Below are 25,729 nucleotides of genomic sequence, written 5' to 3'. Positions count from 1 at the left end.
GGTTAGGGTTTGTTGTTGTTTGCTTTTTTTTTTTTTTTTTTTTTTGCTAGAGTACAAACCATTCTAAAATCCTCTAGCCCTAGCTGTGCTGTAATCACAGCTACTTTGCATGCTGCATTCACCAGCCCTGGTGGAAACAAAAATGCAAAGAAAAAGAAACAAATTTCCTGCCTAGCCTGGTATAGATTTTTTTTTTTTTTTTTTTTTGTCCAGTGAGTGTCAAACATGCTGAAAGTTATGTGAGAAAGTTCTGGTGAAGTTTCTCCGAGCACAAGAAAAGTCTCCTTCTGCCATTCCTGTGCAAAGCAATCAAAACGCTAAACAGAAAGAGAGGGTCTGCTCCTCCTGAAAATCACAATCACTAATTTTCTGACAGTTTAGCACCTCAGCATCAGTGCCCAGCCTTGGACCCAGCAGCCCTAGACCCCACACAAAATACCCCCCCTGCTCCCAAAAGAAAGGCGGTCCCATTGCCTAAACTAACCAGGCTGTTTTTCAACCCTTCAAGAAACTCCGCTACAGCCCTTGACTCATCCTCTTATGGCAGTGAATTCCACGCCTGGATGACATGCTGCACAGAGCTGACTGCAAAGTATTCGGAGAGCTCTGCATTCAGTGCTTGGAACTGCTTTGCAGAAATAGCTCTGTGAGCTAGCACTCGCCTGCCTCTGGTGCAATATTATATCCCCCTGCACTAGTTCAAAGGCAAGTACGTACGCTCAGGAGTGTGATGAAAACACGGATCTGACAGTCGGAGGCCTGAGTTCAAGGTGCTGTTCTGCCCTTGGTTTCCTGCATGATTACAGGCAAGTCTGTACGTTCTGCTTTTATATTCTGAAAAACAGAACAAAAAGTGCTTCCTTTGCCTGTCACAACTACTTAGGCTGTTTGTTCCTGAAGGCTGTCTTAGCACAGCAGAACCCAAATCCTCATTGGAAGCTGTGGGTACGCCAGTAGCAGGAAAAAAAAAAATAATAGCGCCCTTTGTTTTTACATGACAGAGTAGCGAAAGGACAAACTGGGATATTGCTACCTCCCTCCTCGCTTTGAATAGCTTTGAACCCTGTGACTTCTCATTCCAACCTAACTAACTTTACTGACAAGCAATCATGCTGGAAGGTAGATATCTTTCTAAGAAAAGTGGACTGTTAGCTATATAGGGTTACTGAAAATCTTTTTAAGGCACATAGCCTAATGAGCAATAAAACTAGGGCTTGCAAAGAGGTCACACACTACATGTTACAGTGCTAAAGAGCTTGAATTAAATGTTGAGGAATGGAAGGAGACTCCAACTTGCTGCCAAATTTGAAGTCAGGCTGCTGTTATTTCATACTTTCTATATTACAGAAAATGGCCACCAGCAGTTGAACTGGCAATCCTCCCCAAGAGTCAAACAGAGAAGTTCTGTTCAGGAGGAAAAGTTTTCATAGGGAAACTACAAGTTGCAAACAATCAAAAGCCCAGCTTTTTTGTAGTGGTAGGTCTGGTGGTACAATGCAAATGGTGGTGTCCCTCTCTGATAGCCCTTTGCTATGAGAAACACTTCCACTTGCGCTCCCCCATGGAAAGTGCATCCAGCCTGGCTTGGTAGTGTGGGTGGGCACAAGCAGATGGGGAAGCAGCAGGCGTCCTGCGTTGCACAAGCTGAAGAGCTTCGCTGCCATCTTTGGTGGCTGCTGATGTCACTTTTCATAGGCAATCAGAGCTGATAGACTCCTTGTGTCAAAGGTAGGTCAGCACAGCAAAAGCAGAACCATTTCTGCAAGTTCAAAGTGTTGCCTTGTAGAGAAAGCTGCAGGTTCCCGTGTTTTGGTCTGGCAAATGAAAGATTTTCCCTGGTGAGAAAGAACAGGGTTTAAATTTATTTTTTTTTGAGAGAGAAACAGTCGAGTTGTCAATGCAAACTTCTAATGTATTGTAAGGATTAAAGAATAACTGTGTTGAATGGCTGTGAATCTGAAGCTGGGTTAGAAAATAACCATTGGTTTTGCGCAGTGAAATAGCCTTTAAACACTGTCACCAAGGAACCGGAAAGCCACTGATTGAAATCAACGGACGCAGAAGTAGAGTGGATTTCCCAGTATGACATAGTTCACGTAGGTGTCATGAGTGATGCTCTCAGCATGCTAAATTTCCTCAATATGAAGAGACAGTTTGTTTAATACAAACCCTTGCAAATCCAAAGTGGCAAGGGATGTCCTCGTCATTTGAACCGTAGGAATCTTCATAGGCATTGTAGCCCCAATTCATCCAAGCCTGGAAAACAACCTAGTAACATAATAGCTCCATTTAGAGCTCCATAAACCCATCAATGAATTGTGCAGGTGTCACCGTAGACATAATTTAATGGCTTTGGAGACAGCGGATGGCGGGAGATGGTTTGGCCTAAATTTGCCTTGCAGAGCCTCTATCACTTGTAATGGTCTGTGACATGGGAAGAGTCAACAGATAGAACTAAAGGTGAGCTTGTGGTGTTGACAGTTGGATTTTATTGTTTGGGGGGAACAAAGGATCTTTTAAAAGTTTTTTATCTTTTAATACTGATTTATGACCCTCGTTACTATCCTGCAGTATCATTAGGTGTGGTTATAACTGGGATAATCAAATCTCATGCTTCAAAGTATATTGATAGCTGATGGGACATGACGATGAGTATAGTGCCCTCTTGTCATATCGTTTCATTGGTTTTCCTGCTCCTTTTTAAAGCCTTAACTATGGACCTTCTGTGATCAAGAGGCAATGAGTAGATCCAGTCCTGTTGCTACACATAGCTAAGATGAGAGCTTGGGAGTGCATCCATCTGAAGAAGGAAGCAAAAACTGCCCTTACTCACGTGACAGTTTTTGCTGCTAGAAGCAGCCTGGAGAGAAAAGGTGGCACTGCCTTGCTGCTCTTTATCCAACGTCAATGGATTAGATATGGGCAAAGCATGGCTGTGGAAGGATGGCTGGACAGGGGAGAAGAGAAGACGTACTGTATTAGGACAGAGCTGAGCCTGCTTTTGTCCTCCTCCAAAGCAGCTTTATAATCAGACAAAACAGAAAGGCAAAGTGCTAATCCACCCCACAGTGCCCAAGCTACGCTGCAGAAAACACCAAACTCTTGTGAGCACGTACCCAAAGGAGGAGCACACTTCTACATGAATTGTAATTAAAAATGCCTAGCAACAATATCTTCAAGGTTTTAATATCACTTCCTACTTCTCTGACTTTTTTTCCTTGTCCTAGATTTTATTTCTGAGAGTTTTGTCCAACTGGCTACTTGCTATTGAGAGAACCCCCTACCCAAGCAGGCTGGTCTGGCCTGTGAAAGAACGAGTACATATTTTACTGAGACCTATGCACCAAGTCTTTGGAAATATTTTCTGTTTCCTGTTTTGCACATGGGGAACAGCACTTGGAGAAGTCCTGAATAACTTAGCAACAGCTGCTTCTTTCTGTGACTACACGAGCATACTCAGGTTTTTAATATCCCTGACTTCTTTCTTAACAGTACCCACTTTTGGCCTACCATGCTTGTATTACTTAGTATGAGACCTTAGACAAGCACTGGAGCAAGAACTTTATTCATGAATGCTGCTGGCCATGGGATGTACAGACCAGAGAGTGAACTTTCCCCATGTCTCCAGGGGCGAGCACCACATGAAGAGCTGCTGTCAGAGAAGGGGAGTACCTGAGAGGGACAGAACACCAGAACAAGTATGTTTCTGTAAAACCAAAAAGCAATTCTTGCAGTGGGTCCCTGTAATATACAACCAAGAAGTCATCTTTGGGAACACCGTAGTTTCTCCTATGTGACATCATCCTGTGCAGGACATTTCCAGCTTATAGGAAAGATGTTTCAACAAAACTGACACATATCTAAAGAAAGCCCCCTCAAATGACATTTCTACTTGAACTGCCCAGGAAAGAATCAGAAAGTGGTGGTCCTTATGGCACAAGTCTTGTTATGAAACCCCGAGTGTGAGGCTGAAGACCGAGTGGTGATGAACGCAAGTATCATCCTTTAGTTGAGGGTTTTTTTGAGAAAGTGTGGCTTAGTAACTCAAGGCATTTCAGGGTATTCACAGTGCTTGAATGATCGACCAGTCTTACCATAGCCATGATTGCAGCTATCCCATTGAACCAGAGCCAAATTTAGTCCTAGCTGGACTGCAAGGTCACCTGCAATAGAACTCCAGGAACACTCATTAACAGCAACATTAGACTGCAGTAATGGGACTTACAATTTACAGCGATGATTTACAGTTGAGGCTATTTTGAGGCCAGTGGACATCTACAAGCTCTTAGTAGGTTGCTGTGAAATGTGGCACATTATCACTTGGTCTTATGACAAAGGACACTCAGAAAGTCCATCCATTGCTCAGCAAACCATGTGGTAAGCACAGTACGACATCAGAATATCTTCAGTCTGAGAGAGTAGAGGGACAAGTCCCCATGGGCCCCATTTAACCTTCAAAAGAAGTGTTGCCTTATAGTTTAAGGAGACCGATGCCTACCTTAAGAGCTGACTATGAACCTGACATTCAAGCTACCAAACATGAAACTCTATTGGCACTTTCAGTATTACTGAGGGAAAACTGTAAAGGGGAGATTTCAAGAGCCCTCCAGAGAAAGGAGCAGAGAATGAATCAGTGGCAGTGGAAAAAGAAAAACAGCAAGCGTCTGCATACAGTGACAATCTGTACTGATACCAAACCAGTGTATACAAGATTGGAGAGAAGTCACCAGTCTTTAGCAGTAACACGAGTCAGGCTCAATTTGATGTATCAAATTCAAAAGTATTTAGTGTTTCTGATGAGTTAGGACAGGATCTTGAACTGGATTTGTCCTTTATCACACCTTTATCACACCTGACAGAGTGTGAATGCCAGGAACATGATCGTGATTGCGGTGTTCCCAGCAGAAACTGAAACGCACAGCAGAGGGACTCCCAGGCACCAAGGCGGTGGCTGATGAAACTTTCTGCTGGAAGTGCTGAAGAAAAGGGGGTGACCAGCCATGATTCCACACCGTGACTGGCCCCAAGGAGATGCTGAGAACAGCATATTAGCCCAAATGCAGGTAAGCTGAAGCTTGCAGAGAAGGGTGACCTGAACATCTGTGAACTTTTCAGCATGCTCAATTATACTTCCAAAACCTTACCACCACTAAGGAAATGCCCAGAGCAAAAGTGGTGAAGGATTTCTAGGGGTTTGTAGAGGAGATAAACTACTAGATTCTCTTTGTTTATCCTCCCACCCCTCAGGACACAAGAATCATGTAAGCAGCTAACACGCAGAGACACCATTTGGCAGCAATCAGAGCCCCATGTGATGGGGTAAAGGCAATCCAATGCAGGGAACCAGTCCCAAATTGCTATAAACCCCTGGAACAGATAGAGCCACAGAAATCTTGGAGCCACACTGCTGCAAAGTCAGCACCTTGAGCACTTACTGGTGGAGCCCTAACACGACCCGGATGGAATCAGAGAAGCCAAGAGCCACTGCCCCTGTGTAGGGGGGTGGGAAAATCCCATTGTGTCACTTTGGGTCACGGCGTAAAGATGCAGTGTGAGCTCCAGCAAAAAGAAAGTATGCTGAGGAAGTGCTGAGTGCTCCTGAAAGCTGTCTGGGTGGGATGATAAAGGCATTAAAACGGTTTGTACACAGAATGTGTGGCTGTACTGGAAGGACAGACTGCAGGCATCACCCGTCTTGTTACTAGGCAAAGGACTGAGTGTTGTTTGTGTGTGTGTGCCCATGTGCAAGACAGGATTTTATTTAAAGCAGGACAAGCAGTAATCCCTGCAGATATAAGAGCTGACATCAGGAAATTAATAAGTTCATACCTAGAGACAGAGGGTGCTTTGAGCCACACTATTTCCATCGGCCAGGCACCAATGTGCATTGCAGAGCATACATGACCCAGCATGCCACGTGTGCAGGGTACACTGATCAGTTATGATCCTTCTGCCACTCCAAGACACCTTTGCAAATGGTCATTTTTAAGGACAGGAGATGGACAGTCTGCTTTCTGAGAGGTGACTGGAGGAAGCTCTGGTAAGAACTGATCAGGAGTCAAGCGGCGCCTTTTCAGTGTGACATGCCTAACACGTTCTGCTCTGACACGACTCGTAGCACACTGCAGCAGAATTTATGCGATTCAGCACTTAACAGGGCAGATTTGAGCACCAGATGTCTTGCCGTGGGTATCAAAAAAGAAAAAGAGCGAGAGCAAACAAAGTTGGCAGCATAAACAACAGAGGGACTGATAGCAAAAACAAGACAGTGAGGAAGAGATCCTTACCTGCCAAAGCTGGGCCACAGCAATGCCTTTTCCCTAAGATTAGATGGGATGCAAGGGATGCATCAGCTGAAGAAGAAGGTGTGGAAGGAGGTGGGCTGCAGTCCAGCAGCCAGGCTTTAAGGGCAGTTAGACTAAAAAAGCCACTCAGAAAAAAAAGGAAGAAAAGTGACAGTCATTTGCAGCTGCTGTTCAGAGTGGAGCAGATATGAAGGCAGAAGGTGAGAAGCAGCACAGGTAATGGCCAAAGGAAAGCATCTGCAATCTGGCAGGGATCACAGGTAATAACTACAGTGACAGGACAGCGGTAAAGGAAAACTGAAGGTAGCTGCCGAGCCGGGAAAAATGATTTGACACATCCTGAGCAAAAACTAGGCAAGCACAGGACCTCACAGAAGACATAAGCACCAAGTTTCTTGTGCAGTGTAGCAACACAAATGGGAAATGGGGAATAACTTGAAAGATCTGGGGGAAATCAAAAGCCCTGCAGTAAGGGGCTCCATCTCTCTTGGAGGGACTCGGGATCTGCAGCCTCAGCTCTAAGTCTACAAAAAGGTTGAAAGAACCACACAAGGGCAGAAAATGCTAAGCGGATCATTCAAGTGCCGGTGTCTGCGGCACAGGATTGGAAATGCTCCCTGCTACTGTTGTCCTTCCGTGATGAAGCCTCCCAGTGCAGGCTGCTTTGCAGGGATGCTTTGGCAGCAGGGCTTGCTCTTGCGTTATTAACAGCACGCAGAAGAGGCAAAAATGCCTAGCAGCGTGTGTTTCAAACATGTACTTAACTTGCAGCCTCAGTTTAGAGTTACAGTTGTGTGTCCTCTTTCAGGAATAGGATGGTTTCTTTTTGAAGTGCTTGCTGACCTGCCTGGCCAGAATGGCTGCTGTATACTGGAGAGACAGCTGAAGTGAAGCGGAAGCAATTATTTACATAAAAAGAAGGAACTTGAATAAACAAAAATACTGGCAGCTACTGTGTATTAAAGTGAAAGACCCAGATGCTTTGAAGCCTTGTCCTCAGGTGATTGTAAACGCTTCAAAATAATTCTAAGTCTTACCTAAAATGAAGGCAGCTAGGCACCCCTCAGAGACTATTAGTCCATCAATGTCCAGTCTTTTTTGTGCTTTGGGCAAGCCATTGTTCTAGCCTCTCAATCTTGCTTCTTTGTGTCTTGCCCTACTTATGTCTGGGGCAGGGTCTATTTTGGACTCCAGAGCACTGTTCCTTTTCTGGAGGATGGGAGGCTCCCCTCTTCTGTGCTGTCTGTGGCAGAAGGTAACTGTCCACTTTCTGTTAGGTGTATTTCTTAAGTGCCTCATTAGATGCTAGGACTGGAGTTATGAGCACCTTTTTTTATGATTTATTTTCCATTGAAGTCTCAAAATCAAATCTCATGTTGTTTAAAATGCCACTGAGAGCTTAGTGAGCACACTGGAGTAGGGCCATTACACTTCAGACAAATCTTTCCCTACTTACGTGGCAACTTGCTGATTTATTTACAAATTGCTTGCCTTTTGCATTTCTAAAGCTTTTACCCATTGTGTCGCACATTTCAAATCCTTGTGCATTATGTCAAAAAAGAGAAAGGACATTCATCTGCATTACCTCCCATGTCCCATTGTCTCAATGCAATAGTCCATGAGTTAGTATTCAACACAGTACAGCAGTATTTTCTGACTTTAATAGTGTCTAAGGACTGATCCCAGGATAATGATCCCATTGTACTATGCAGCAGAGAAACACATTTCTAATGCAAGACATGCCAGGAAGAGCCTTTCAACAAGGTACAGATAGCAGTATGTATGGCAAGATGTATGTTGTAGGGCAAACGTAACAGCACAGTGCAAAATGTCTTGCCAGCAGCTACTTAATGCTCTGTTACTGACAGTATATTATAAAAGGCAAAGACACGCACTAGGATTTCTCAGATCTGAGTCAGAATTGAACTTCTGTTCTTACTCAATCTTACCGAATATCTTCCTTTTCCTACACTCCAAGAGATGCTTTGGAACAGGTAATCTGCTGGCCAAAGCCGGTTGCCCAACATGGGACTGCAGCAATGTAATGCTGGGAGACATCTCAGCCACTGCAATGTATGACAAGAGCCAAAAAACCCACTTGTGGCAGGACCCTAGGTGTCTGCCTGAAACCTGAAGGTGACCCAGTAACTGAACGAGCAGGCATGCTTTTTGAGGAGGCACAATCCTTGTTCCACACTCAACTCACTCTCTACATTTATACAGATTCAGAGCCTGTCATCCAGTTGTAACCTTATCCTTATCAATAGACCTTAAAAATATAAATCTTATGCTCACCTCTGTCCTCATAATCTAACACCTTGCCTGTGGAGCCTTCTATAACCTGAGTGACATGAAGGGCACACAACCTATCTGCAAGAACAGATAATAGCCACCACCCAGGCCTCCTGTTCCTTCGCATGTTTTATACACGGCAAATCCATCTCTTTTTCCACTGTGAATTAATATGGATTTTTTTAGCCGTTTGTTTATAATTTTACAGAATTTATAAACTACCACTGATGTACCTATGGACAGATTTCAGTTTCCTTATGAAAATTTTACCTAGACCTGTATTAGGTCACTGTGTGTAGTTCTGTGAGGCCATTTTCCTATAACAGCAAAGCTGTAGAAAAGTAATTATGACATTTTGATTAGTAAAAGAAAGAGAAATATAATCATTAATATGTGATATTGGATGATATTTTTATCTGTAACATTAGGTCTGTGTTTGGGTATTTCGTATCTTGGGGAAAAGTTGGAGATTGAAAATGCATTGAATATAGCAACTGAAGGTGCTGAATTATATAGAAAAAAAGAAAATGTGTAAAAATAAAGTATTTAAACATAAAACCTTCTTTAATTGGTCACTGCAATTTATTAATTTTTTCACAATTGTAAACAATTTCAGATTATCCACAGCTGTAAATTTTGTATAGTTAACTTTATTGAAAAACAAGCACACAGACACTTGTGACTGCACATATCTCACTGGATTGCTACCAGCTGGAAAATTAGTGTGTGGAACAGAACTTTGACCTTTCTGCTGCAAAATCAGAGGAAACAATCAACTGAAGGAGATCAAGGAGAATCCTCATTAAAGAGGAAGTGGTACATGGCAATAAAGAACAGAAATCAAATGCGCTTGTGCCAAGATATGCTTACCCAGCTTGCCCATGAAGGACAAAGACTTACTTGTCCAACAGGATGAAGAATCTGTGAATTATAACTTGGAGCATTAAATTAATCAGAATATTGTTATGTGTTATTGCAGCAGTGGTTGAAGGGCCCACTTGGGTGTGGAATCCTGTTTTGCTAAAACACTGTATGAGCAGACCAGGCTGCTCTTTTACGCTAGCCAGGGGAACAACAAAGACATCCAGTGACATTAACACCGAGTAAGTACAGAACAATCAAAGGAGCTATTTCTTCACATAATATGAAAGTCCCCACTGTATTGAGGACAAGCACAAGTCATATGTTCCTCTTAAGTCCTACTTAATCCCTGCTTTGAGGATTTAAAGGACATTCAAGTGATTCATAAGCCTTGCGCATGTTCTCTGCACAAGAACAATTTTTACCCACCATAGAGACAGCTGAGCCAAGGAAAATTCTGCAGTGGGTCGCATCAGTGGAATAATACGTCCGTGTTCAAGAAGATCTGGCTGATTCTCTGTCTGACTGTTGCAGCTGTAGCTTTAACATCTCACATACTTATAATCAAAACTCATGGTTTATGGTGTGCACTGATTCCCCGGAGAGTTCTGGAAGTAATGTATGTCTCTTACCGGCAGCATTACATATCTGGCTGGGAAAATAAGTCAAAGAGGAGCTTTTACCAAAGCATCAGGCACCAGACAGGAATAAAGGCAGGAGGTCTCTTCTGACAGTTCATTGATCTGATCCAGTATGGCAAACTTCCTGTTTTCCTAAAAAAAATGCATAGAAAAATGTCTGTTTTCTTGCAGAGAATCTGGCCAACTGGAAAATGGGCCACAATCAGCAAGACAGTTGCCTAAATGTTGCTGCTTTTAAAGGTAACAACCAAACTGTGAAAGGTGGCTTCTGTAGGTGAATTTATTTTGCTTGGGTTTCTGGTTTATGCATCATTATGGTAATCTGTTATTGTTCCTCTTGCATATTTTTTTGCAGGGCCTTTGGCAGTGTCTCTTGCATCTATCAGCTCAGTTTTGCAACATGCAGCGGAAAAGAGATTATTCTGATCTATAATTCTGTCAAATGACACTCCTTAAGATACTGTATAAGCTTATAAAGGTGAATTTATGGCTTTTGCTTCCCTGTGTCTGAGCCACTTTGATGCATAAGGACCTATCAGTAAAAGGAAATAAACGTGCACCCCCACCACTTGCTAGGGCCATGAGCTCTCAGAGTTTCTTTGCAGGGAGACTGATTCTTTCATTTCTCCTTTCTTTAAAGCAAAAATACCTGAAGAAGGTACATCTGACTTGAAAACTGCATCCCGATTTTGATAACGGCTTAACAGGCAGGGGAACAGAAATTCAAACAGATTAAGAGATGCAGAGAAAAACTGGTAAAGAAAAAGTACCAGAGACAAACTCCAGACAGAGCAATGTTTTCTTTCATCCACAGAATAAATCCAAAAGTGGGTGGACGAGTGCAAGCTCTTGGAGTCACTAATCTCTGTTAGAGGCACAGTCTGGTCCTTGAGAATACAAAGGAGTGGCAACATGTCTTCTGACCATATAAAGTGCTAGATGCCAAAACGTTAAGTTCCAGGTGCTTGATGCCAGTGTTAGAACCATGGTTCCCACTTCTGATCCTCAGCAGCAATGTTAGCTTGGTCCAGACACTTTTCTTTCCCTTCCCATCTTTCATCTTGCCTTTTATTTGTAGACTGCAGTCTCTCTGGAGGAAGGGTTTACTACAAATCTGTGCCATGTCTAACTCAGGTGACCTCAATCCTGTGCCTGTAGAAGAACACAAATATCTTCAGCTTGACACAGCAACACAGCTGGAAAGGTAGAGAGGGACTAATAGCAACCATTTGTTCTTAATGGAGCATGACCTCTCGCTCTGTCCAACTTTGATCACTTAAGAAATCTTTTTTCTAGATCTTTTTGTACTGCTTTCCCTACTGTGGTGTTCTTTTTTATTGCTGGATAGTTCCCCAGCTGTGGCAGAAACTCCCAGCACTCTGTCCCTGCTGAGAGGGAACAGTGCTTCCCTGCCAGTAGAGGTGTTCTTAATGCAATTATGAATGAGAGGTATCTCTCATATTGCATTTACTCTGGTTATTTAGCAAGAAATGGTGATCCAAAGCTCTTTGGTCCCACTGCAGCCCTCCTTTCCTTCAATACCTATCATAAGTTTTCTCCCATTATTTCATCCTCTTAACTTGCAGCCTTCCACAGCCATGCTGGAACACCTTTTGCTTTGCAGCAGATGGCAATGCAGTACTGCCCGCTGCCAAGATGAGCCAGATCATTTTCTCATTGTCTGCATCTTATTATGAAGCAGCAGAAAAAAGAGAAGAAAACAAAACAAAAAGCTAAAAAACAAACAAACAAACAAACAAAACACTTGGCAGATGATCTGTGGCAGGTATCTGCTGTTGTAGGGCTCTCGGGAATCTCAGCCCATCGATTCAAATAACCAAGAAATAATCAAATGAAGAAGCCTAGAGGCAGCATGCAGCTGCCCATGTTGACAAGGTTGACATACTCCTAAACTACGGTTAGCTAAAATCCCAACCCTTGATTCTTAAACAGCTCTTATTTTCCCATGCTCTTGACAGGGGAGGGGGAGAACATGTGTCCTCAACACAGTATTTGAATGGAATATTTTGTTGAAGATGTCCAATGAGATTTGTGGTGTTGTACCTTTCATATCTGCTCTCTTTCCCCACTCTTACTGCATCTCAGCATTAGCCCACTGAATGACTGCACATGATGTTGTAGAAGTAAAAATTTAGTTTTTAACAAACAAGTCTAAACAAACTTCTAGTTGTAGCAAAACCAAAAGCAAAAGCCACATTCAAATGGGGAAGCAGATGTCATAGCAAGGAGTGCACAAGATCATAGAACCATAGGTCATAGAATGGGTATGGTTGGATATATCTATATATATGGCTATAGACATAGATAGGTAGGTAGATAAATAGATAAACATAGATGTACCTATAGACAGCCTGAAACAGTAACTCTAAAGACGGCGAGAACCATTAGTTCCTCAGTTACCTGTGGAAAGCCAATAATAGAGATTTGCAAAGGGAAAAATCAGGGGTCATTTACCAAATGAGTTCCTCCGCAAGTCAAGGACGCAAGTCAGCTCTACTCAATATGTGTTCACTCTGCTTCAGATCCATATTGTGCCTTGTCCTTACCAGCATCCCAGAAAAGTGATGCCACTGTCCCTTAGATGTTTCACCAGTTTCTTGAGAAGCAGTTGTCGCACACTCAGCCTTTCCAGCCGCTGAGGCGGAGCTGGGCCAGCACATGCATTCCTTTCACACAGACCCTAGTGAAATTACTCAACTAGATCCTTGTTTTGGCCCTGATTTTACGTCTGGTGGATAAGACAGGTAGTGGAGATATCATAGTAGCTCCAAGACAGGTCTTGTTTAGACATCTCTTGATGAAACTTCTAAAAATGGCATCTAGTGTTTTCTTGTATTGTCAGTGTCATCTGTACTAATGGTGATGCCATTTCTGACATTTTTAATAGAACATGGTATTAACCTGAGTGATCTGCCAACGCAAAACTGAGAAAGATTGATTGTGGTGGCATTGCCATTTCATATAGATACAGTGTTTTTTAAACTTTATCTCATCCTTCATATCCGTAAGATTGTCTAGCCTGAAGATGTGATGGCACAAGTGAAACAGGGAAGTGATTACAAAGTTGGGTATGGTTATCTCTTCATGTTTATCAAACCCAAAGTAAAATAACAAGTACTTAAGGTAAGTGTCTTTCCATAACAGCTGTGAAGCTTCAAATCTGACTTTTCTCTGTACTTCATGGAGCTGAAAAATAAATCCTGAAAACAAGTTATATTTTGCTACATGCTTATTATAAACACTCAGAGTTATTTCAATTAAAAGTATCAAGCAGAATTTTATTTCTCATTTCCTCTATGTGTTTTGGTTATTTGAATTAATGAAAATCAAGAGCTTTCAACTAGCTCAGGCCCACATTGTGTTCTATTTAGTACAAACTCATTTTCTGATGACAGTAATTTCCAATTGCCTCTTTTGGAGCTAAGCAGCGTTTCCCATGGCCCACCGAATGTCTTCAAAATAACAGACCAACGCTTCATAAATACAAGCACAGCCTTCCTTGCCCTGTGAAACTCTGAATCTGTCTTAGAAATGCGTACCCTAGGCCCACTCAATAATAAAGAGGGACGGACACTTGTAGATAATTATTCCCATTCCAAAACCTAAAGAATTTGACAGAGCTTCTTATTCCTGCTCTTTTACCTTAGGTCCCTTAGATAGGGCTTTGGCAGCAGAAGAGAGCAGAAGATCTTGATTTAAGCTGTAAGTGCCGTGCAGCCATGGCCTCTGGTGGATTTTCTTTGCATTGAGGATGCCAGAACTGGAAAAAAAACCAGTCAGATAGTTGGGATACGTGTCTCAAGGAGGAGCCTCCAGCAGCAAGCAGGTTAGCAGAGCTAAAAGTCAGAGAGCAAAGTAAGGATGTACCATATGTTGCGCTAACTTGGAGTTCTCTCAGTGCTGTTTTTATTCTATAGTGAGAGTTTCTAATGTGTATTTTGGCTTAGTAGGAGCCACCCAAGTCCCACAGTGCTCCAGTCATGCCATCTTGCTAGCCATTTCTGGAGGAGAGGGTGCATGTCTGTTCCCTTTGGCATTGCCTTGGCAGAAGCAGCTCTTCACTGGTAGGGTTAAACAAATTTTCACCCTGTGGAATGGATCTCACTATAACTACATTATAGCAACTTGGGGATTTTGGCAATCCCTTTTGTATTTTTAAGGTAAAGATTTATGCTGATATTTTCAAAGCTTGATGACTCTGAAGGTGTTGCAAATTTCACCTTCTCTTTTTTTTTTTTTACTGTAATCGAACCAGAAAATCTATTGCACAAAGCAGTACATTTCAACTTACTTAGAATCATCATTTTCCAGGGGGGCTGGCAAAGTGTTCAAAGTAAACAGCTTTTCTGCTGCCATGTACAATAAATGCAATGCTATATTGTTAAATCAAATTAGGCAAAAGATAGCATCATTTCAGCATCCAAAAAGATATTCAAGCATTTAAAAAAAATAAATGGGAAATGCAAATGTCATAGCTAAAGTCTTAATTTCACCTTTTTGTGTCAGGAACCTTAATTTTTATTACGGATCAGCAATATGCTATCCTGGTGCATACTTGTGAAACATCCACAATAATTTATTTTTTTTTTTGCTTGAAAACAAAAAAAGACCATACAAGCTATTTCAGCTAAGTCCAAGGAATCATCTTATGTTTCCAAATACACAAAAAACTCAAGCCACTTGCAGTCAAAAGCACTTTTCTCAACACAATGGGATTTGTATAGGCTCTGCAGATTTTTCCCTTAGCTGTGTTGGAGTTTTGACTCACGTAGATTAGGTAGTCATGCCTGGGCAAGTCTGTGCAAGTTTAGGATAATCTTACCTCCAGCTGGTCATCCTGCCCTATGCCAGACAGTACTGCCTATGTAACAGGAGCAGCAGTCAGAAGCGTATACCTAGAGCAAACTCACCTACCTTAACAGTTTAAGTTGGTACCTTAGAGTACAAACCAGAGAAGTTAAGGGAAAAGAGTGTTTTCCTACACTGCTTCTACTATGGGTGAAGCAGCATATGTTGAACATGGACATGGCATATTTCAAAGCACTGCAATTAGATTCTCCAAAGCTTCCAGAGTTCAAAACCATTTTATTTTCCTGAGCTGCAAGAAACTGCTGGGCACAGAAGTGTCTGCATGGGTGAGCACAGGCATTGGCCATCAGGATATAGATAAAAAGACTGAAAATGACAGCATACCATGCTTCAGTCACAGTGCCTTAGACAAGGCTCCATGGGAACAATAAAGTAAGGACAGAAATCTGCTGACTAACTCTAAAGATTTATCACTTCAATGCATCAAAGCTTGACACAGTCCAGATACTTTGGACTCCTGGAGACAGGGATTTCCCTATATATATTTAGTGGTTTTCAGACAACTGAATTCTGTCTTTAACAAGCTATTTTGCCCCCAGTGCTCTGAGTTCCTGTCCCAATGTGGTGGTTTGACCCTGGCTGGGTGCCAGGTGCCCACCAAAGCCGCTCTGTCACTGCCCCCCTCAGCTGGACAGGGGGAAGAAAATACAATAAAAGGCTCGTGGGTCAGGATAGGGAAAGAGGGAGCACTCAGCAATTACTGTCACAGGCAAAACAGACTCAACTTGGGGAAATTAGCTTATTACCGATCATATCAGAGTAGGATAATGAGAAATAAACACTAAATCTTAAAACGCCTTCCCCTCATCCCTCCCTTCTTCCTGGGCTTAACTTCACTCCCAATTTTCTCTGCCTCCTCCCCCCAGCAGCACAGGGGGACGGGGAATGGGGGTTGTGGTCAGTTCATCACACGCTGTCTCTGCCGCTCCTTCCTCCTCAAACTCTTCCCCCTGCCCCACTGTGGGTCCCCGTGGGGGTCACAAGTCCTGCCAGCAAACCTGCCCCAGCCTGGGCTCCTCTACCCACGGGTCCTGCCAGGACCCTGCTCCAGCGTGGGCTGCCCACGGGGTCACAGCCTCCTTCGGGTATCCCCCTGCTCCAGCGTGGGGTCCTCCAGGGGCTGCAGGTGGATACCTGCTCCACCACGGACCTCCATGGGCAGAGGGGCACAGCCGGCCTCACCGTGGGCTTCACCAGGGGCTGCCGGGGAATCTCTGCTCCGGCACCTGGAGCCCCTCCTGCCCCCTGCACTGACCGGGGTGCCTGCAGGGCTGTTGCTCTCACATACCCTCACGCCTCTCTCCCAGCTGCTGTTGTGCAGTTGGGTTTCCCCCACCTTCTTAAATACGTTCTCCCAGAGATGCTGCCACCATCACTCGGCTTCGGCCAGCGGCGGGCCCGGCCTGGAGCCGGCGGGCATCGGCTGTCGGACATGGGGGCAGCCGCCAGCAGCTTCTCACAGAAGCCACCCCTGCAGCCCCCCTGCTACCAAAGCCTTGCCACGGAAACCAAATACATCCAAAAATGAAAATAAGCATTCTAAATTGTTGTACTTCTGAGTATATTTTTCTCAAGCTTGCTCTGTTGGTTTTTGTTTTTTTTTCCTAGGTTTAAATAAAGCTGACTTAAAAATATTACCTGTTAAAGGTAAAGCTAGCTAATAGCTTCCATGTCAGAAGCAAATCATGCTAACTGCATGCTTTGAATGCAAGGCTTTCCTTTAGGGATATATACAATGGAAATGTACACAGATGAAAATGGAAACAGAAAAATGACTAGAAAAGGTATTTCCCAGAAGCTCTTCATCTGAGCTTTCTTATACATATAGAGCAGTGGTGCAGAGTAACTTCAGTGGCCTAAACTTTAATCGTACTTACTAATACTTTACTATGCTACATTTTCCTTCTGTGTCTTTCCCAAGTAGATGTTTTATGTCAAAATGTAATTTCAGACATGGTTATTTGTTTCACAGTGTTATCTTTTTTTAGTCAACATTTGTTATGCTAAACTATTATCAAGGCTATCAGCACATTTGATCTTGTTCATAACCACTTTCCAAGCTAATATGAGCCAGGATATTTCTATGTGGCTGATAACTCAGTTACTTCATTAACAGATTCACATGGACTGTGAGCACCAACCAAAAGCTTCTGGGATTCAAATTTACCAAAATTTCAATCTGCTGTCTTAAACTGAAAAGTGAAAGATGCCTTTTAGAATGATCAAATCAAAGCAACACCTGCATCCTTCTTCCCTTCCCCCACACGCAGATATTACACACATCAAAGAAAATGAACTATCATCGCCAATGGAAAACTCAGGAGCAGTATCTCAAGAGTATTTCTGCATGTGGAAAACAGTACAATAATCTAATTTGCACGTGTCCGTGGATCAAAAGATCCCAAACACTAGGAACTGCAATTCTGATACTTGGGACTCCTCAATGTACAACTTAGACTTGATTAACTATACTATTCCATTGAGGGGTGAAGAAGTTTGTGAGAAAGAGAGATTATTTTTTTTCAATGTAAAAAGTGATTTCTGCAAAAATCTCATTTTTGGAGAAAACTTTATCAACATACCTGTTTCGGATTACTGGGAAACTAAAAAAAAAGTTTGATTTTCAACCTAGACTGAAATAAACTGCACTGCTGAACTGCTCTTACCCTTCTGTACCTGTACTCCATAGTTTGTACTCCATACAATGTACTCCATACGTTGCCTCCTGGAAATTACTGTAAATGGGAAATCTTATGCCTTCATCTTCCCCGTGTTCATTTTGCACCTTCTGACATGCAATAATACCATGTGGCTGATGCAAAGGAAGATCATGTGCAGCATTGAAGATACAGCCTGTCCAGAAAACTGCACATAGAAGACAACAGTGAAAACAGGTCTGGAGAAAATTAGTTGAGAGCAGTGTGCTTTGCTTAGCCCTGATCATGAGGAGAGGGAGCCAGGGGCCATGAGTCTCCCTGATTCTCTCTCCTTTCTCAGGAAGCATGTAGGTCCCAGAGGCCCCAATCCAAGAACTACCAGTGGAGAGTTGCTGCACAGGGCAAGAGAAGATTGCAAGATGTGCAATGGAGAACGAGGTGAGCCTTTGTGGCTCATGCAAGAGAAATAAGATAGAGTGCCAATGGTGAAACTGAACTGAGGCCCAAGCTCTGAGTTAGAAAGAAGTGGGGATGTGAGAACATATTAGTAGAGCACAGGCTCCATTTCTTACCCTCTTCATCTTTGGCCAACCTCATTCCTCCACAGAGAAATAAAAGCTCCGGTGTTGCACACTTTGGGTTATTAAAGTTGTTGGAGAACAACACCAGGGTAGAAGCAGAACATGTTTTCTCTAGGTAATCTTAACCCAGCCCCTGATCTACACACCATTAATCAAGACTCCTAGTTTCACATCACAGAGCTGAATAAAGACCAGAAAGGCGTATTGGCAAGAGAAGGATGAAAGTGCAGCAACATTGTCCATGAACTCGGTAAGTTCTCTGGGGAAAACAAAACAAAACAAAAAACCCACCAAAGCAAACCTTTTGAAATCATTTAATAATGACTGTGAGATGAGTGGACTACTGGGTTGTCTTCTGAGATTTGAATGAAAAGAAGGTCCTCAATACCATCAGACACAATGGTCTCCAGCAACTGGAACTTTTCATCCAGAGATGCCCCCTGTTGTGTTTTTTTTGTGGGGTTATTTTTCAAGATTTAGGTTTCATAGTTACTGGGACAAACAGTTTAATTAAAGAACTACAAACTGACCATGCAAGGACAACAAGAACAACTATCATTGTTCTCAGGGTATATAAAGCATCATGGGTGGACATGGACTGTTAGTTTCATGCCTGTGTGCCCAAGCAGGGCACTAGTCAAGTGACATTTTCAGGGGACCACAAAATTAAAGTCATACCAGGGCATCCTACTTAGGAGAGGATTACAAAAATGCATCAAATAACGTTTATCCGGTCATAGGCAAAATAACACCCTTTAATTACACAGAGCAACTCACAACACCCCTGTGGGATGATACTCAAATGGTGAAAATGGTAACTGCAGAAAATTCACACTGTTGTACTGGAAGAGGAAAGTGTTTTCAGTTGGGAAAACTACAACTCTTGCTATTAAGCAGTTATCTGTTCATATACTTTGCACTGTTGCATTATAGTGTCAGGCTAACTTCAGTGCTTATTTAAACTTCCCTTTGGTGCATGGAAGGAGAAAGAAACAAACTAAGACCCAAGCCAGCAGAGATACAATCACCCATGTAGTTTTATTGGCTTCAAAGAGATGGAAAAAAGTGGGATACTGCATACCTCCAGGTATTATAGGTGCATTATAATACTGAATGTCATGTGTGCTATTGTAATCCTAAGGAAATTTACCTTTACCTCTGGTGGAAAGATTTGCAGCACGTCAAGCCATAATTTAAATAAAACAACACAGGCCAAACATTGCTTTAGCCTTTTGCTCTTCGGATAATATTACCAGCTCTCCCAGGCTTCAGTATAAGGAGCTTAACTCTGCAGCATTATTGTGACTAATCTCATCAGAGACTACTGCAGCAGCCAGGCTGCCCTAAGACATCCTAGGGGAGGATCCCAGGGAACAAGTGAAAGGCAGATGGGGAAGACCTGCATAAAGATTAGGAAATAAACATTCAAAAGCTCAACAGAAATCCAAGATAAAAAAAACAAGCCTAGTTTCCAGGCCTCTTTGGACCCAAAAATATCAAAATCCCATTTCTACTCATTCATAGACTGAGGGAAGGGCAGTGTGTGTCAGAGTAATCCAGTGTGGGCGTGAATGTATATGGGACATTTACTACTGGGCTTCTCATTAGTTTAGGATCCACTTTACACTTCAGAAGTGCTACTATAGTAATGATGAGTTCACCAAATAATTTGACTCCGTCATGATGAAAATGACTTCAGCATGGACCTCAAGTCAACATGAAGTTACCTTATGAGGAGATTCATTAAAATAAGCCCTTTATATTTTCTTTCTCTAGGAAAAAGAAAGAAAAAAAAATCACCTGGCTGGAATTTATGGGATGATAATGGGAGAAATCCACCTCAGGTTGTGATGGAGACCCAAAAACCTAGGACATTTCAAATTTTCCTCAGGTTTTCAAAAAAGATCAAGAAAGACATACCATAGCAAGCGCCAAATGGATAGATCCAGCCAACTGGGATAGGTGGGTAAAGACCCTGTCAAGGTTATGAACCTTCGAGAGAGAGGTGCATTGGTGAAAATCTGCGTAGCTTTTCTCAGGCTACAGGCTTCCAGAGTCACCTAAAATATGTTGTCTCCAGTGAATTTCATCTGTGTTCTGGGAACTCATCTGCTAAAGGCAGCATATTTATTTTTTAATTTTTATTTTTTTTTTAGTAAAATAAAGACCGTCTTATGGAAAACTTGGGTTTCAGGCAGTATGTAGGCACTGAAACATGAAGGTCACAAAGACTGGACAAAATCACATCTGCTCATGATCCCAGTATACAGGTAGGACTAACTTCTTTTCACAACTGTTGCAAGGTGTGTCAGAAGAATAGGGATAGCTGGCTGGGAAACCATAAAAATGCATGACAGAGTAAATACCTATCCATCTGTATCTGTCTGTCCATCCATTCATTAAACTTGTACAAATCCTGACAAGACATGCTTCTGGCTTCATTTCTTTCTCTCCTCACATATCAATCCAGGCAGTTACTGGACATCATAATTATAGTAAGCTCTTAAATCCCAATAAATACTACCAAGCTGGCTACTCAGAGGCTTCCATGCCATCAACTTTCTAGCATAGTAATGGTGATTAGGCTATGATGCATCTGACTGCTTTTAGAGGTTTACCCTTTGATTAGACTTGGAGGGAGGGAGAAAATACTGGCAAAAATGGCTAGCAGATATTTCAGCTTGGAAAGAGATTTAGAGGCTATGTTTCCAAATTTTTACTTTAAACAAATGGGTAGAATAAACATATAGAGATGCCTGTTGTTAGGGTCTGGTGTTCTTTCCAGCACAGCAGTGACAGAGAAAATGATGCTTCTTCTGCTCTGTGGGCTTTGGGATACTCAGAGCTATAGAAACTTAGTTTATCCCTGGCTGGCTTATGTCCTGCAACATGACCTCAATGTCTCAGCCTGTGCCTGTCAAAGGGGCAAAAGGCTTGGCTTACTTCTCACATCATGGTTGTGTCTAAACTGGATTTTCCAGCATCTCCACTGGAAGTGCTCAAGGTTTTCACTACCAAAAGCAAACTCAGAACTGGGGTGGGGGGCAGGGAAAATAGGACCAGGAATGTAGCACCTCCTGCCCTCCTTCTGCATGTAGGCCAGGCGTTGCCTCAGTCTTATATCAGTCCTAGACAGCCCTGACCTGATCCTTCCTCCATCCCATCCAGTCTGCATCCAAGAAAATTGTCCAGTAGAAAAGACGTTCACCATAAAGTTTAGGAAACATAAACAAGTTCCTCTTCTGTCCAAAAGTGACAGAGCTCAAATGTTTCCCCAGCCCCTGGGGCTCTGAAGAAAATGCCTTCTCTGTCTCAAATTTCTCATGATTCATAACTTAGTCAAAGAGACCTTCTCTCCAGCATCTCTCACAAAAGGCACCATTTAGTTTTACTGCCTTAAAATCTTTCCATTCTGCAGCAGCAGCAGAATAGAACCAGGATGAGAAGAGGAAGGAAACAGGCAAGATCAGTAAAAGTTTGGCACTCCAAATGGCTGAAAGGTGAGGGAAGGATCCTGGCACCTGGTGAGTCAGGAAGGTGATTTGCTTATCAAATTCCCCGGGAACTAGGAATTTTCCCTAGAGAAAGGTTGATAGGAAGGGTTGATACAAGTGAGAGTAGCATGCTTTGAGTGAAGGAGGGCTGAAGGGGATCAGCAGCATTGCAGGGACTATGAAATCTTTAGAGGGCTGTTGGTGAATACAGTGGAGACAGAAGGAAGCTTCAGCAGATTCTTCTCCTGAACCCAGTAAATTACTCTTGCAGAATCTGGATATCAACACATACATCAGTATCAAGCAATCCACAAACATTTCGGCTGCTGTTAGTGCTGTGGAGCTCTGTATACAGCAAATGGTGATTCAGAAAGGTTTTGTAAAGGGCAGTCAGTGGCAAGGGTAGTGGAACCATACCAAGGCCATGGCAGCTGGAGTGTTCTCCATGTCACAGGACTGGAGTGATTTGCCGATAACTCTTCCTCTTAATTTCCCATTACAGTTTGTCCAGATATCTAAAAAGGGATGCCACACTTCTGGGCATAATCAAGGCTCATTGAATGCCCAAGTGATTTTGCACCAAGATGCAACTTCTGGTTTGGGGAAGAATTGCTTCTGAAGGGTAAAGATAAAACCCACCAACACTGTTACATGCTGCTTTTCCCAGTGCAAGTATTGCTGTAGCTGTTGCAAAGAGGGAATATATGTGTTCACAGACACCCACAGACTCACATATATGCATTCATCAAACACTCACGTAAGAACTCCAGCAGACAGTTTTGTAAGTTAAGTCAATCCCAAGAAAAGGAGGCTGAATTCACTAACGTTGGTGGTTCAAAAATTTTCCCATTTCTCCAGTGGTTAGCACTACTGTAGCTTTTAATAGAAATTTAGGCTCTGGTTGTGCATGACACTGAGGAGGGCACAACAAGGCTTTAGAAAGTTGGATTTACTTTAGTGGGGTCTGTGGGACTTAGCCTGTAGGAGCACTGTACAAGGTAGGGCTTTATGAGCCAATAAAGTAAGTGTATAAAAAGACACACTTAGGAAATGATACGGCAGTCAGGATTAAAGGCCAATTTAATTCAGTTCCTGTGTGTGAGGTGGCACTATCCAGTGGCTGCAAATGCATATGGCTGGGACAAAATGAAAGAGGCCAAAGGTATGTCAGCTGAAGAAGAAATCTGTTGAGACAGTCAGCCTGAATTTCTTCAGCGAATTGCAGTTCAAAGGCTTGACCACTGAAGAAGATAGGTTTTGATACTGAGGTTATTTTATATTCCTCATGTCATTCATGACTGATCTACAGAAAGAATGTTGATGTTTCTTCTACTTTGAAGTGCAATATACCTTTCAGCCCACGTTTATTTGTTGTTTATGTGCCTACTCACTTCCACTGACACTGAATATGTCTAGAAGTACTGTCTTTATAACTTTCAGCACCTCCCTCTGGGAATAACAAAGCCACTTCTGGAGTAGAACATGGCAGCCATTCAGCAGCACACGACACTCCTGTGCATCACTTTTGTCTACGAAGGACTGCAGATTACCATATCTAATTGCCATTGCAAGATGAAAGCTTAGATACTTAGGCTATAATTAACCCCATTGAATTTGAGCAGTAAGCTAAGGTTAATGGTCCTACAACACTTGAGAAAAGTGTAATTGATCTCTTAGAAAGCATAAGTGATTAGGATATCAGTTTGTGTTACTGGGAAGATAGTGCTGTCAACACCACAGTGTCCACTAAAAGTGTACACAGTGCAGCAGTTCAGTACCATCCTCGTGAACTGGATGTACTCAATACTGCATTTTTCAGCACCGTACAAGCATGGACATCGACTGACTCCATTATCTTTTGTATTTGTCACAACCAGATCAACTGCTCATACAGGGATTTGTACATCTGGTAGTAATCTATTCCTTTACCTCCCAAGGTCAGGTAATGCTGATATCCTCATCTCATTGGATGTGTCATTAAGCAAAGAAGCTGTGAGCTAAGCCTGAGACAGAGCTACTGCTGTATTGCCTATTGCCTAAACCACAAATGATTAGCACAATGCTGCATCCAAGGTGGTAAAGCCTGAGCCACAGAGGATATGGCAAACTGAGGTCTATATGTTAACATGGACTTGCACTTACAGACTTGCCCTAACACCTCAAAGAAGATAATATATCAGAGGAAGGCAATTAAAGACAGATCAGATGTACCCCAAGGTGGGATTCCAGCATGGAAGAATCCATCCCTGGAAATATGAGGAAAGGATCAGTAAATTATTTTTTTTTGTATGAACAGATTCACCACAGCTGCACTCCAGAACATTTCAGCATTTGAGAAAGAACTGTTCAACTGAAAACCTTTACTTCCAAACAAAACAAAACAATGTTTATGTAAGTATGGAAGGCTCTCCCATTTCTTTACAGGCTCATTTCAATTCACTACCTCAGCTACCCCGTCACACAAACTGATTATTCCAATGCAACCAATGATCTTCGTAATTGCATGCCCTTTCTTAATACAGATATGTGCCTAAATTTCCTTCTTAAAAATTAGTTGTATTTCTACTTGAGCTTTTCACTGTAGAACAGAAATAGATCTTATCTGAGTCCAAATGGATTGTTAGCAATGAGCGGATTAGACAGAAAACAGATTTTGGGTCGGAAAAGAGGTAGTTCTACTTGTATTTTTAATCAGAACTAGTGGTTGCTCACTAATTAGGAAACACCGTTCACTGTAGGCAGTCAGTGTGAACCTACCCTGGGCTAATATGTATCTAAACTGCTGCTGGTGTAACTTGGACAAGGCTACTTCTGCCCCAAAGATAACCTCAGAATATTTTTTCCCTGTTAGTGTCTGCCTGGCAATGTCTCAAATCCCAACAGTAATAAGTGGCCAAATCAACTTCTAGAGGAGAACCAAAACTTGCAGTCTTTTCTTACGTACGAACCTCACTTAAGTCAGTGTCACACATCAGCCAGACCCTAACACTGAGGTCTGCTTCACGGGCAGGCTCAGCTCTGGAAGTAACACCAATTGACTCCATTCCCACACTGCCAAGAAAAGGGTTCCTGTGGGAAGGGCCACAAATAACGTAGGCAACTCTCCAAAAGGGTGTAATTTTGGACAAACAAGAATTTTCTGCATGTTTAGCACTTCGCGGCTTCATGCATACAGGACCATTATTTGTTAACTTAAAGGAGCCATTCATTAAATGCAGGGAAGATACATTCCTGTTAAGAACAGTCCTCCCTCGACATTTTTCATCCTTCTGCCCTTGGATTTTAAGAAGGTAAAAGTATGTGTCTCACCAGAACACTGGATTCTTGCAGCATGGGCCCAACAGTCATGCAGGCTGTTCTGTTTGGTTAGTTTTGTCCTGTTTCCCTGCTGTCATGCACACACCTGAATACCTCTATAAGGAAGGCAGATGTTGAAAAGTGATAGTCTTCTGTTTTCTAATAACAGAAATTTGATTTTGTGGACAAATGAAGACAGCTGGATCACAGTCACCATCTACGTATGTTATTAGAAATTCCTCTCAAGTAGTGTTATGCAGAGTAGTACACAATGTGGAGAATGTGTAAAAAAGCTCTCATTCAGAGCTCTGGCAGAGTGAGCTGCAGTTGGGTAAGATGTAAAAAGCCTGGAAGTCCAAGCCTTTTCAGATGGTCACAGTTTCTAGTACTTAATCATGCCAAAATTCACTTAGCCCTTGAAATCAGAGACGATCAAGCTTATGAAGTGTGGGAAGCTCCTCCAGCATTCATCAGTGGCAATTTACTGTAACTCCAGTAATAAGTTCCTCCCATGAGGCACTTGCACATCTGAAGTACTATTTCCTGAGGCTGTCATGTCATTAATTTCCAATGTTTATAGGCTACTGAAGCTCTTGAATTTGCTGGGTGTAAAGGCTCTGAGATTATAATGCATATACTGCAGTGTATAGCGTGTACGTCAGGTCTTCAGCATAGCGTGCAGCTCTTCAGAGGGCATTTGCATGGAGTTCA

General features: G+C 42.5%; 1 protein-coding gene across 8 annotated transcripts in view; it reads right to left on the bottom strand.

The window, feature by feature from the left end:
• Positions 1-8: 8 nt before the first annotated feature.
• The window catches only part of LOC308065363 (potassium voltage-gated channel subfamily A member 6-like), a 96,323-nt gene continuing 70,602 nt past the window's right edge, over positions 9-25,729 (bottom strand). For 6 of the 8 annotated variants that reach the window (XM_080391236.1, XM_080391231.1, XM_080391233.1 and 3 more), the window contains one exon: positions 9-13,880. The gene's annotated coding sequence lies outside the window, so the exon portion shown is untranslated. The remainder of the gene's footprint in view (positions 13,881-25,729) is intronic. The other 2 variants (XM_080391232.1, XM_080391235.1) reach the window with 2 other exon arrangements.

This window comes from Falco punctatus (genome assembly GCF_963210335.1).
Source record: "Falco punctatus genome assembly, chromosome: 6".
Classification (NCBI taxonomy): Eukaryota; Metazoa; Chordata; class Aves; order Falconiformes; family Falconidae; genus Falco; species Falco punctatus.
The sequence above is the reverse complement of the archived record's forward strand: the minus strand, read 5'-3'. Positions and strand labels throughout refer to the sequence as shown.